Source organism: Camarhynchus parvulus, chromosome 6 (assembly GCF_901933205.1).
Source record: "Camarhynchus parvulus chromosome 6, STF_HiC, whole genome shotgun sequence".
NCBI lineage: Eukaryota > Metazoa > Chordata > Aves > Passeriformes > Thraupidae > Camarhynchus > Camarhynchus parvulus.
This window is the reverse complement of record NC_044576.1, coordinates 6,465,875-6,479,373: the sequence shown is the minus strand read 5'-3', so window position 1 is coordinate 6,479,373 and position 13,499 is coordinate 6,465,875.

Sequence of the window (13,499 nt, the reverse complement as noted above, 5' to 3'; positions counted from 1 at the left end):
CATGCACAGAAAAGTACAAGGAAGAAGAAGCCTAAAAGGAGGCACAATGCCTCAGTGTTACACAAATGCTTGCAAAAAGTGATGACAAACCTGCTTGGCTGTTTCTCCTGTATGCAAGGAGGCAAAACTGCACCTGAGAAGATGTCTACTGATACATGGATATTTTTGAATTTCCCAAAAGATACAGATTTCATGATATCTCTTTGTCATAATTGCAGGCTCTGCAATCCTCATGGATTGCCAGCTCCTGTGGCTACCGGAGGTTGCACAAGCTGACAGTCAGGGCAAACATTATGACTACTTTTGCTTGATCTTTGGAGATGTGAAACATTCATGTGAGTGCCTGTGTATTTTGATGAAAAAAACGCATGACTCAGTTTTGCTTGTTCAAAGATGTTTGCAGCCCACTTTGAGCTTACAGGAGTTTGGCAGGATCCTCCTATCAATTTGGTAGTAGGGGTCTCAACACCCAGGTTTGCCCCTAAAGTGCCCATATGCTGGCACAGGCAGTTCTAAAGCTTGACCTTGTGGGGGACTCAAGGGCACAAGGAGCGCAGCCCTGTTGAGTATCCAGGAGTAGAAAAGGCACATGTCCATAGGAAGATAATTCCTGGGCATCACTAGGTAAACTCTGTTTGGAGGACTATGACTAAAGAAGGAATGCTGTGTTTAGAGGGCAGTTCTGAAAATGGGATTTACACAGCCTAAACTACCCATGATATTGTTTCTAACCTTGAACAAGAACCACCCACAATTGATTTAACACTGAGCACAGCTGGAGTCATAAAAGACATTTTGCTTATCTATTTCTAACTTCTTTGCATCAGCCCTGCAGAAAGGTGATTTCCCTATTGAATGACAATCAGGCTACATTGCTATTAATAGAATTGAAGAAGAACACATCTGCTCTACCCTTCCTTTTCGCTGTCAAGGCTAAGCACCTAGGAGACAGCAAATGTTTCTGTTTACTAATGGAAAAGTACCTGGACAGACCTCACTTACCCTAGGAAGACTAAAAAGTGGGCCACAGGCTCTTTATAGATAAAAAAGAAAGCCTAGATAGAAGGCAAACAAAATCAGCTATGAATCAATACAGAGAAAGTAAAGGAAAAAAATTTGTATTATCTCTACTCATCCTTATTAATTCTAGACAAGATGAACTTTCTAGACAGCTTTCCTTTGTTCCTCAGAAGGTCTGTGTAGAGGAAATGCACGGTTCTCCCAATCTTAAGCTTTCTAAGAGGACAAGAGTTTCTGGGGTTGAGAAGTTGCCTCTCCTGTCTAGCCTGTCTCTCTCCAGGTACTCTCTGTACTACACAACCCTGAATCACTGACAAAACACCTCCTTTTGTGTATGCAAGGAGACAATAGCCATTTGGAAAAAACATGGTATAACAAAAAATGAATTTCAATTCATGATAAATGTCCCTTTCAGTAGCTCTTTCCAGAAGCAGCCTTCAGAGCATGCAGTTGGTGAGGTCATTATCATTTGGAACAGGGAAACTGAGGCAGGACTTTGCAGTCCTTTCATATAAAGTTGTAAACGAAATCACAGAGGCATCATTAAAAATTACCAAACATGATAATTGCTGTTTATTCTTTGTGTTGCCTCAGAGCTATAGTGATGAGCAGAGCTCTGCTTGTGTCTGTGCAAACACTGTGTGATCTTACAAACACATTTTGAATGCACTGTGCACAATGATTTGGTTCAAGGACGATTTAAAGCTTTCACCAGCTTCTTCAGCAGCCTTGACTAAAGGTTCCCTGACCTCCCTAGGATAGGTAGGATTGCAAAGATGGTCAGAAATTATATGTAAAATAACAGTCTAATGTGCACAGTTTCCAAAGGCTTCCTTATAATGTCTCACTTGGATAGAATAGAGTTTGAATTCAATGCACTGCCAGTCTTTGAGAGGGCTCAGATTAATGCCCAAAATGTCTCTCCATGAAGCGGGACCTTGTGTAAATAGTAAAAAATATTTACCTCATACAGCAATTGTTGGACTTTCCCAACAAAGGAAAGGAAGTGTAAAAATACAAATATTAAAAAATATCTTCATAAAATAGCATCTCATATGCAACTGTATTGTTAGTATGTAAATTATTTTATTAGATAAAATGATGCAAATCTATTTTATTAGAATATTGATAAAAGTTAGTAAAACCTCAGATCTGATATTTTTAAACTGTAATCTAGCTCTGGGAAATTCTGTGCTTGAAAACTGCACTAACTCTGAGGAAAAATGTGATCCAATGAATTTATGAGTATCTCTGTGGAACAGATCCAATACCACTTCACCTGGTGTCTCTTTGTTTGGGATACCACAGTGTCATCATAGCCCTGGCTTTTGTTATAACTTTGATTATTACAGTAGTCAGAAAATGAAATTTGCTGAAATGGGAAGATCTCTTTTGATGGTGCACTCAAAGTAGTTTGCTCCCAGTCTTACTGCAGCTGGCTTTGTGGAGCCACCAAGTGTCCAGAGCTGTCTCACTTGCTGAACAGGCTGCGAAACATAGCTTGATAAAGAGTGTGTGAGACCATATCTTGGAATACTCAAGCACAACTGAAACTGTGCCCATACATGTTTGCTATGGTGTCTGAAGATGAGCTGAACCTTTCGATGAAGAACCAGATGTGAAGGTTTTATTTCCTTATCAACTCTGTGATTTGTGCATGGTCAATATTTTGGGCCAGGTATTATCAACATGAACTGGTTTTGACTGGATTTCTTTTGGATAAAAACCATTAGACAGATGTGCCTGCAGCCAAGTATTATCAAATGCTTGGAAAGATCTTAGGGCATGGGAACGACTTCAGTCCTTCTGTGAACTTGTGCTTGTACTCTGAAAAGGCGCCTCAGCATTTTCTGCACATTCCTGGGGAACAGAACCCTTGAAATGGTTGGAATTGTGCCTGTGAGTTCAGTACAGGTCTCCTCCTCTAAATGGCATGCTTTATACTCTGGAAAAACTTAGCACTGTTGTAGTCAGCCTAGTGCATCCCAAAACAAGTCCCTGTAAATTACAGAGTATAAAAGCTGTAATTTCCCCTACTCTCCGTGGGCGAAGGGTAATTCATACATAACGTTATTTTAATGGAATCTCCTGCTCTATTCCTTGGTGTGGAGGAAATAGGTAGAAAGTATAAAAGTGGCTAAATATTTCTCCTAGGATATTCATATGGATGTTTAACTTGATTTTTCATTTGATTTAACACAAATACTTTACAATCCCAAGGGAAATTATTTTACTTCATATTTTCAGTGTTCTGTCTTTCAAGGACTAATTTGTTTTATGCAGCTGTTCCAAGGTGGACGTGAAAAAGGAATGAAGGGAGAAGAAAAAAAACTAAATTTCAGTAAGAGTCTCTCTTCAGTAAGAGAGAAAAAAACCCCAAAACCTGTGGAGTGTCATAGGACTTAGCCAAGTCTTCTCTACTGCCCACTAGGCTAAGTTACAGCTGTTCTGTGTGCTTGACTCATCTGGGAAACATTTGTATTTGAATAATTTTCACAGTATTTATAAATCCTTCTCAGAAGAAAATCCCGTTTTAGTTGCCTATGTCAGAATACCATTTCATCGCAGCATCCTCAGCTCGGTACAATTTCAAATGAGAGCAGAGTCTAACTTAGTGAGGATATTACACAGATCTTTATCAAACTTTTTGGGGTGAGAGTTGTTGCCATTAGGGTTTACATCACTGTTTTAGGCAAATTGTCCCAGATGTGCTGCTCATTAAGAATATGAATCTTTTTAGAAGAATAGAAGAAGTTATTCTTTAGAAATCATAGTGAACTGACAGACAATGATTATTTCTAAATGTAGGTTTCATGTAACTTGCAGCTCCTGAAGTACAGTAAAGCAGAAAAATTAAAGGAAAAAGTCCCATTTTAGTAGGCAGGAAAAAGTTGAACAGTAAATCACTTATTGCTCTCACTACAACTTGGGCTGAAGACCTTGCCTTTTCTCAGTGGAAAGGGGAAAAATATGTCTTAAAAAGGTTTCACTTGTCCTTTTATATCACTAATTGGAATTTGTCTAATATATACACGTAATCAGGTTTTGCAAGGATAAAGCTGAACAGATGCTTAAGAAATGAGAATTTTCTCTGCATGACAGTGAAAGACAGTCCTTAAAATCACTGGTATGTATGAATGGTTTTATTGGAGTTGAAATGTTGTGTAAGGGTATTAAAATTCAGAGGACTGTACATGCGAGAACCCAATTCATTCAAGGCCTGCTATGGCTTGCAGTATTGTGCTTACAAGCACATTTTCCTTTCTTAACATTTACCATCTGTTAGAAATGACCCGAGAAGCCATAATGTGATGTATGCAAATTCATAAAGAAAGCACAAGGCTCCCAAATCTGAACATAAATATTGTTCTCAATTATGCACCAAGAAGAGCTGTTCTTCATGGAGACCCTTCAGTGACTGTGCTGTGATTGTCCAGACTCTTCTTTATGCCAAAATCATAGATGACTTCTAGTTAACAAAAACTACTCTTTTTTTTTTCCAGATAATTATCTTACTCTAGTTACAGATCTTATTAGAGTAACAGCTTCCACAAACTGAGCACAACTAGTCCTTTTTAAAGAACATAAGACTTTTCTGATGAAGAACCATGTTTAATAGTCTTTTGTGTTAGGAAGAGAAGCTGTACAGAAATGGAAATCCTTGGTGTTACTGTATTTTTAGATTCTCATAGCTATATTCCTAGAAGTATTTCAGAGTCAGCAGTGTGATAGTTCAGGTAATATATTTCATGGAATGTATTTGAGTTGCTTATTTACAGGCACATGCACTCAATAGGTCTGGTCAAAGTTTTGTAAACATGGGTAATTTTTCCTTATTTTTTCCCAGTGTTTTGACCAGCTTGAGATACTAATTAAGCTTTTGGTGGATTAGAACAGAAAATAGGTAATTAAAAATTGTATGCTATAGAAATGTAGGACGGCAGAGAAGAATGTGTAAGAGCTACAAAAATTATGGTTTGTAGGTGGAAAAGGAGAGTGGCAGGGAGGGCAGAAAACAACGAAGAAAGAGAAAGGACAGACTTATCATGTGTGCTATTAACATTAAGAGAAGAAATAATCTGTCTGCAGAAGTTATGTGATTCATTGTGATTTTTTTTGGCTATACATAATAATACTTCACCATTTTTGCTGAGTAGGTACAACTACGCATAAATGCTAGTTCTAACTTTGACATGGCTTTAATAAAAACAAAATTAAATCCAGCCTTTATGACAACATTTGGTTTTGGAATCCTGGAGAGATGAATTTTATGGGCTAAAATCATATTTTGAGAAGCAATGTGACCAAAATGAGTGAGGTGCCTTAGTACCATTGAATGTTTGTAACCTTCAGTACCGAGACATCTGGCCCTCATTACGCACAGGGCAATTAGCATAACTTGTTATTAGTGAAATCAGTGATGCCTGTGAGATTTACAGGGGTGTTTAACATGTTTCACAATCTGAGCATTCAATGTCATTTATCCTTAAGGTGCTTGAAGAGTAATGAAGAAATTAGTGCACTGTGTGGAGCTACACTTCTTTTGTACATTCTGCATTTACAGCTATTAATTCCAGCTGAATTCCTGTCAGCAGATATAAAAGCAGATCTATCAGATAGCAAAAGAAATACCTCTGCAGCTATTTCAATTATGATATAGAACTCAGAGGATAATAGCCTTGATGTATTTCCTGCTTAATGAAGTAACATTCCTGTCAGATGGGTAATTGCTGCAGCAGGGCTCTGTTCAAAGAGATTTTTTTCTATCTGCTCTCATTCTGCTCTCACTGCTGTGATACCTCACTTTCTTGAAGTTTAGGATGCTACTTTCCTTTTGTGAGCTGCAGCCTTAATGAGGGCAATTGCTGTGTGTTGGCCAGCACTGATTATTGGCAACAGATCCTATATTGCAGGTATGCTCTGTGTGATCCCACTGAAGACAATGGGGCTGTAGGCAGAGAGTTTGTTGAAAAGCACTCACAGTTAAATGAAGAGACTGATCTTGCATATAGTGAGATTAAAGACAGAATCTCCACTGTATTTGGTGGGAGCAGGGCAGGAAAGAGTCAGTGGCATGAAATATGTCTTAAACCAGGAATCTGAGGTTCTGAGAGCACTGGCCCAGCAGAATTTCTCTGTGTTTGTACTTGTACTAAGTAAATATTATTGCCAAGTGTATAATGGGAGCCCTCCTACTAGCAAAGTTCAGTGACCCCTCCACTGGGGAACTGATATGGTTCTTCATTAGTCAAAGCTGAAATGAGAACCAGCATAAAGAAAACAGATTTTGGAAAAAGAAAACCCAAAAAACCAAACAAAACCCCAAACTTATACCAGTATTCCTGCTTTTGTCAGTCTTCTACTATCAGCCTTCAAGCTGCATCAGACCTCTGGTCTGAGCTGAGTCCCCACACCAATGGTCATGGGAACTATGAAGAAAAGTAGTGGCCAACATGAGCCATGGGTCTACTCAAAGGAGCTGAGAAGCAGAGAAACAGATTTTGATCTTTCCCTGATTTTCCTGGTTGCTTCTATAAGCCCATGAGCAATTAACACATCTTAGAGGATTGCTGCTGGCCCATATTGCTGCTTTTGTAATGAAAGCAACTGTGCAGGCAAATGCTTAGCCGATGTGTTACATTGAAGCAGTGCACACAGATGAATATTAAGAAAGCGTTGGGGTTTCTTGTAATTCAGAGTGATTTCCTATCAGCTTCCATAATGAAGTAAACGTGGGTGCCAGAGGCCTATAAAGACCTCTGGGTTATAGTCTGCATTCATGTTAAAATATCATGATTAAACCAGCTGAACAGAGGATGTCTATATTCTTTGAGCACCTATGTATATCTCTATATACATATCTATATAGGTGATAAAGCACAGGGAACAGATTACAAACATTCTGCATTGCTGTCAGGCTTGGAAATCACATTATGCTTTGGCTGATATGGTTTGTTCACTTTCCTCTTATACTCGTTCCCAGTATGTTCTGGGCAGCCACATCTAAACACTTGAGGCAAACACTGGCAGAATTTATTGAGCTGAATCAGCTCCATAATAAAGGTATTTCTATGGAATATTTCCAATTGGATGTTAGAAATATAGAGGTCATTGGCATTTACATAAGCAAATAACATTCTTTCAACAGACAGGCGAGGGTTAACCTTTTTGTGCAGTTAGATTGAATCCAGTGGAGATTTTGCTCAGAACAGAGGAGAAAATTGAAGTGCATTCCAAGAAAATGAGTTCTCTTCTTTTCCTTTTTTTTAAATTCAAATTGGTTCATCTTGTAGAATATGATGTTATAGCCAATTCCAATGACCTTTAATGGCACGAGGAGCTTTGTTTGATTACACATCTAAAGAGACAATGCCAATTTCCCTTTGCTTCAATTGCTCGCTGCAGTAATACTTGGGCTTGTGAATCTTGAGCTGGATCTCTGCAATTTACCATGGTTTTAGTAATTTCATTGATGATGAGGACAATGTGTTCTACAATTTGAAGAAAGAAAACCACGATGTGCTTTAATGCTATGTGCATTTTAGATGATGCAGGGACCTGAGCTCATTTTTCCTCCGGGATCATCTGCCACAGCACTAGGAACCAGGAGACTTGTCCTAGTAGAACTTGTGGTTTCCATAGAAATGGGCATCCTGGCAATGTGATTTTCCTCCTTTTCTGGGCCTTTTCCTATGAACCTCACAAGAAAAAACAGAGGTCACTGCAGAATATAAACAAAAGTCAGGAACTCGTTTTCACATGACCCTTAAAGAAACTGTCATTAGTAAACATGAATTTTCAGGATCAAAATACATACTATAGAATGTCATTAAGAGAGACTGGATAGCAAAAAACAACAACAAAAAAAGGCCATAAATGTGCGAGTAATTCAGTTTTCTCTTCATCTGCCCCTTGTTTAATTCTGTCAATCATTGCATGTTCTATATTTCCATTTCAATCCATTATTTAATGAATAAAGGGAGTTTGTGGGAAGGCAGGAAGATAATTTGATTTGGACAGACATTAGAATTTCTGTAAACATCTGATTCTGTTTAAGAGCGTTTTAAAAGCATTTAATATGAGATGCTATTAGAAGGTAGCAAATGAATGCTAAGTGTTCTCACTGTGTAAGAAGGGTAATTTTACCCTCTTGGAAGTTTGCATACAAGTGAAGTTGAGTCAAGTTTGTAGATAGGTTTTCCAAAGATAACCTTGCATTATCTAGTGTGAGTGAGAGGATTTGCAAGAACAGTTAAAGTCATTAAAGACCTCACTGAAAAAGAAGTTCAAAAGATGATAAAGCCCAACTGGATACATTTCAACCAGCTGGATTTCAGTAATTGAATGAATATAGTTGAACAAGTAGTTAGAGATGAAAAGAGTGTAGAGAATAAAAATGGAGACAATGAAAAATTCATGTCACAATGGTCTCGTCTTTTTCTCATTTGGACAGGACTCAGTAGATAACTTGGAGGATTGCCTGTGTCTTTGATATTCTCATATTAAGTGATATGCTCATATGATAACAATGAAGACTATGTTTTTAGCACAATTCATTATTAGTTGCACGTTTTTTATTGTCTTGAAGCACTTCAATCACATTTTTTATCCAGTAAAAAGAAATGCTCCAAAAGATATAAATAGGATTAGTATCACATCTGCAAGTAAATGCACTTGATTTAGAGATTATATTGAGTAATTGCAAGTTTAAAAATGTTCATTTGGAGAGGAAATAACATTGTTCAAGAAGGAAAATGATGCTTTTTAACCCTACTGCTCAGGCCTTCCTATTTTGCAGGTCAACTGCTGTTGATGCATGCTGAGCAGGGTGTAGTCAAGGTTGTCCTTCCTATAAGGATTACCCTTGGGTCAGGTTTCATTTTAGAACGGAAACTCTAAATATATCAAAATAGATTAGAGGCAGCCAAATTCCTCTCATTTTCAAAGCAAGAATCTCAAATAGGTACCTGAGGCCCGAGTAAGCATTTTGAGACAACTTTAGGTATGTGAAGTGTAGATAACATTTGGTACAAATCTGAACAAAGCACTGAAAGGGGTTGAGCTTAGAGAGGGGACATTATAAAATCTATTTTACCCTTAGGACTACTGTTAGCCTGCTGCTGGCTTTTTCTGAAGAATCTTCCCTCAGACTTTCTGGTTTGTGCCTCTGCCTTATATTTCATGTGTCTGGTAGAGTTTGACCCAGATCAAAGGACAGGGTTGCAAACAAAGCAGTTTTGTTTAACATTTATTTTTTATGAAAAGAATACTCAGAAAAAATGTTTAGGTTTTTCTTCAAATTTAGATGAACCTTCATCCTATCTCTAAATTGACTACCAGTCTTCCTCTTTCACACAGACTTTCTGACACAGTTGCTTCTTTGATCAATTCTCATCCTTCTGAGGTGCTTAATTTAGAATTAATTAATATCTAAAAGTGGCCTAAATGAAGGATAAATTTGGATTTATTTATGCTGGTGAAATTGCACCTTAGGAATAAACAGCTGCTTCCTGCTTAGCTAGATGGGAAATGTAGGGCTAGGGTTTTGCTGTTGAAGTACGGTCTTGGTCATATGTACTTAGCACTTCCTCATCTATTTTAATTCAGGTTTTCTTTCATGGTTACTCAAAACCTGAAGTGCCAAATCATGGCTTTGTCACACAATCCAGTAATTTGGCAAGAAAACACTGCAACAGCTGTTAGAATTCTGAGCTGAAAAGAACTCTCAAAATCAAAGAACAATGGTAAAAGACAAAAGAGAACTTGTATTCCAAACCTCAAAATGTAGATACATCACAACTGTCTTCCCTTAACAAGGACATCCTGTGTTTTCGAAGTGCTTGCACAATACAGCAACACCATCTTTCACTGGGGAGAAAAAGGATTCTGTATGCCACTGGCACTGAGAGCCTTGAGAGCAATACATTTGTAACACAAGAAACATTTGATAAGATAAATGACCTAGCTTGGTCTATTTAAATTTTACAATCATGAATACTGGGAACAGCACTTTTTTACATTTAGAGGTAGGACCAGAGGGAGAACACAGACAGAACAGTTTGCCTAATTCATAACATGACAGATTTTAGACCCAGTTTGGCTCACAATGATAAATCTTCCAGGGACAGTTTAAGATATGTCTCTGTTCTCCAACTCACCTTCTGATGGAGGTTACTGAACTTGCAGCAAGAAAAGCAGGATGAGGATTCTTGTGTCTTAACTCCCAGTGCAAAACAAATTTCATGGTCTGGAAGGCAGAGATTCAGCCACATAGTCCCTTCTGCTGCCTTTGCGCTGGGAACAGTAATGGTCATGAGCTCAGAAATCGTAGTCAGGAGCAATGCCTTCTTAAATCAACTCAGGAAGTTATGCTAAATTCAAGGGCATTGAAGCTTCCTCTGGGAGCAGTATATTTTACTTGAGTCACCTATTATACATGCTGTGTGGATGGTGAATACTAAATGGAATAAAAAAAAGTGGAGTAAGAGGAAGGTTGAACATAAGCTGCTGCCCATCCCCATCCAGTGCTCCTGACTGACACCACACTTGTGCTGGGTATAATGAGATGCTATGGTGCAGCACCTGTCTCAAAAATGCAACTCACAGACTTCAGCTTTGGCCAAGTAAGGAACTTGCATGACACCAGCTTGATTTATTAAGCCAGTAGTAAGTTGCTACTTTTATTGTGAGACACTGGGTATCCACCACCAAAGAAATTAATGTGAGTTTCCGTCTCCTTTCCTGAAAACGGCCTGAAGACCAAGCAGTATGCAAAGAATCACTTTTCCCACCACTAATTTGTGTAAAGGTCATTTGGGATAAACTGTTTCAATGTCTTGACACTCCAATTATCTAAGTTCTCCTTTAACATAAAGAGTTTAAACAGACAAAAATTTGCTTTCATTACATGAAATCAAATGTTTCGTGATACTGCTTTGAATACAACTAGTGAGAGGAGCAGAGAGTAAAATCAACCTAAAAGCAATGGCTTCATTTAAGTACAGTTTCATCTCAGCTTTCTAGGGTTTCTCTTCTTTCCACTTCAAAACAAACACCAAAAAAAAAAGAAAAAAAAAAGAAAGAAAAAGGGAAAAAAAAGCATATTTGCGCAAGTGTTAAATTGTGCAAAACTTCTGTATTATACAAATGCAAGTACAGAAGTACAGTACATGATTTCTAAATACAATTACATCTTCATTAGATGGTTTTGTTGGCATGAGCCCTGTGGGGAGTTCACAGAGCTCTGATCCATTCCTGATACAAGTATACAGGTTTTCAGGAGACTGCATCAATTATCCCTGGGAAGAGAAGCCTTGCCTTTTGGTTTTAAGAACAGTTCTGTTAGCTCACTCTGTTGGTTGTGGAGTAGAGAGAAAATTCTGCTAAACTCTCCTCAGATGTCAACTGATTTTCCTTCCTTTGATTTCAGTGAAGTCATATCCATTTTATACAACTGCAAGTCCAGAATTAGGATATCTTGGTATTGCACTAGTTATTCTGTTTTATTATTATATTTATATAATTCTATTTACAGAATCCTCATGCAATATGAATCATTGATATAGGAGATGGCACAGGCAGGTATATAGCCCACAAATTATAGTGTGTTCTGGCCTTTCAGTGAGGACTATCTTGAGTATAATGCCATGAGAACTGTACAAACCAACTGCAATTCATGGCTATGACTGTTCTTTAGTTATTGTAGTAATACTTTCAGTCAAAGAACAATTCTGTATCTGACCACCAATTAGCAAGGTGTATCCAGGTGGAACATGAAAGGAATGCAGTCTTTGCAACAAATTCATCATGAGACACCCCATAGATTTCCTTGAAAAGAACATTTAGGAGGTAGACAAGAGGACTGCACAGTACATTGTGTGTGAGAAATTTAGTGTTTCTCCTAAAATTATATTCTCCTTTGTCCACTGCTTACAAAGAGTAGATAATTTCTAGTAAGGAGATGCTGTACTGATACAAGTAGAGACTCTTTTCCATTTCTGCTTGTCTGAATTAATAGTGTCAGGTATGTTATCCCTGCAGGAAAATACAGAAAAAAACAATAATGTCACTCATTTTCATAACTCTATTCCAGAAAAAATAACTGCTTAACCTGTAAGAACACAGAAGCACTTCATCTAAACTACACTGACAGTCCTACTGCAGCTACATCTTCATCACCTGTGCCTGGCCCTTGGTGAGAAAAAAGCTCAGTATCTCTCCTCCTGATCATTGTGCCTAACATGTGTTTATGTTCTGGCTTACATGCACAGATCCTTACTGGATCATAAGGAAAATTTAGAAGATAATACTTTCAAGCAGTTGTTAGTGTGTTACATGGATATATAATTTGCTTGCCACATGCTTACAGCTGTAAATATATAATTTAAAAAAAACTTAGAAGTGTAAAGAATAAGGCAATGACAGTAGCTATTATAGTGGGAATAAGGGGTTTGGAGTTCTTTTGGTTGGTTGGTTTTATGAAAAAGACTTTCTTAGGGTATGTTTTAAATTCATAGTTTCATTCAATATGTTATGTGCAATAAACTTGGGTATTATGCACGGCTGGGATTGAGCAGGGAAAAAGGGCCTGACTTTTCCAGCATCCACTGCTGTTGGATGAGTGTGTGAACAGAAAATCATGAAAAAGTATTTCTTTTCTATTTCAGCCTCATCCCATAAGACTGTGGATGGTTCTTTTCAGTTTTTCCCTGCAAGTCATGTTTAACTAAGTCATGTTTAAGTCATGTTTCAATTTTTAACAGGGCAAAGCAAAATCGCTTGGAAATAAAATGCACAAGAAACATAGGTATTGGAAGATGCCATAAATATGATTATTTTGCAACAGGTTAGTGTCCTCAAAACACTGTGATTGAGAGATGTGTCTTTGAATTTTGGAAAATTTTGCAAACTGTTACCTCTCCAATTCTGAGTAGTGCATTTAAAGGGTGTTAAAAGACTCCAAGCTACACAGTTCAAAGCTGTACTGAGGAGCAAGGCCTGTACAAGTGCTTACACTCCTCATCATGCCAGCCTTGTGACAGCCAACTTGGAAGCCTGACTTCCATGGCTGTCCTGGAGCCAGAAGTCTTTGCTATCCCTGGCCAAATTGTTGTGGCCCTAGGGAGGATTTGTAGCAAGTGTGTATTGGATTCATTGGAAATTTGCAAATCATGGATGTTTAGGGAGAAATAGTGTGCATTTGCCTGGTTGACACCATTTCATGAGTCTGTTTTGGTAATTTTCATATTTTTTCCTGGAATTCCTAATATACCTTACAAGTTCAACAGGACGACTGAGAAATGCCAGCAGCTCTCTTTCCTGCTTCCACCCACAGGTGCCCCATGCTATGCCAGCTGTGTACAGATTGCTGTCTGGCGTGATTACGTTGTGATTGTGCAGCATTTCCATTTACATTGGTTCTGCACCTCCCTGTGGTTTCACTTCTTAGTATTAATTCTCTAAAATAATTAAGGAGATGT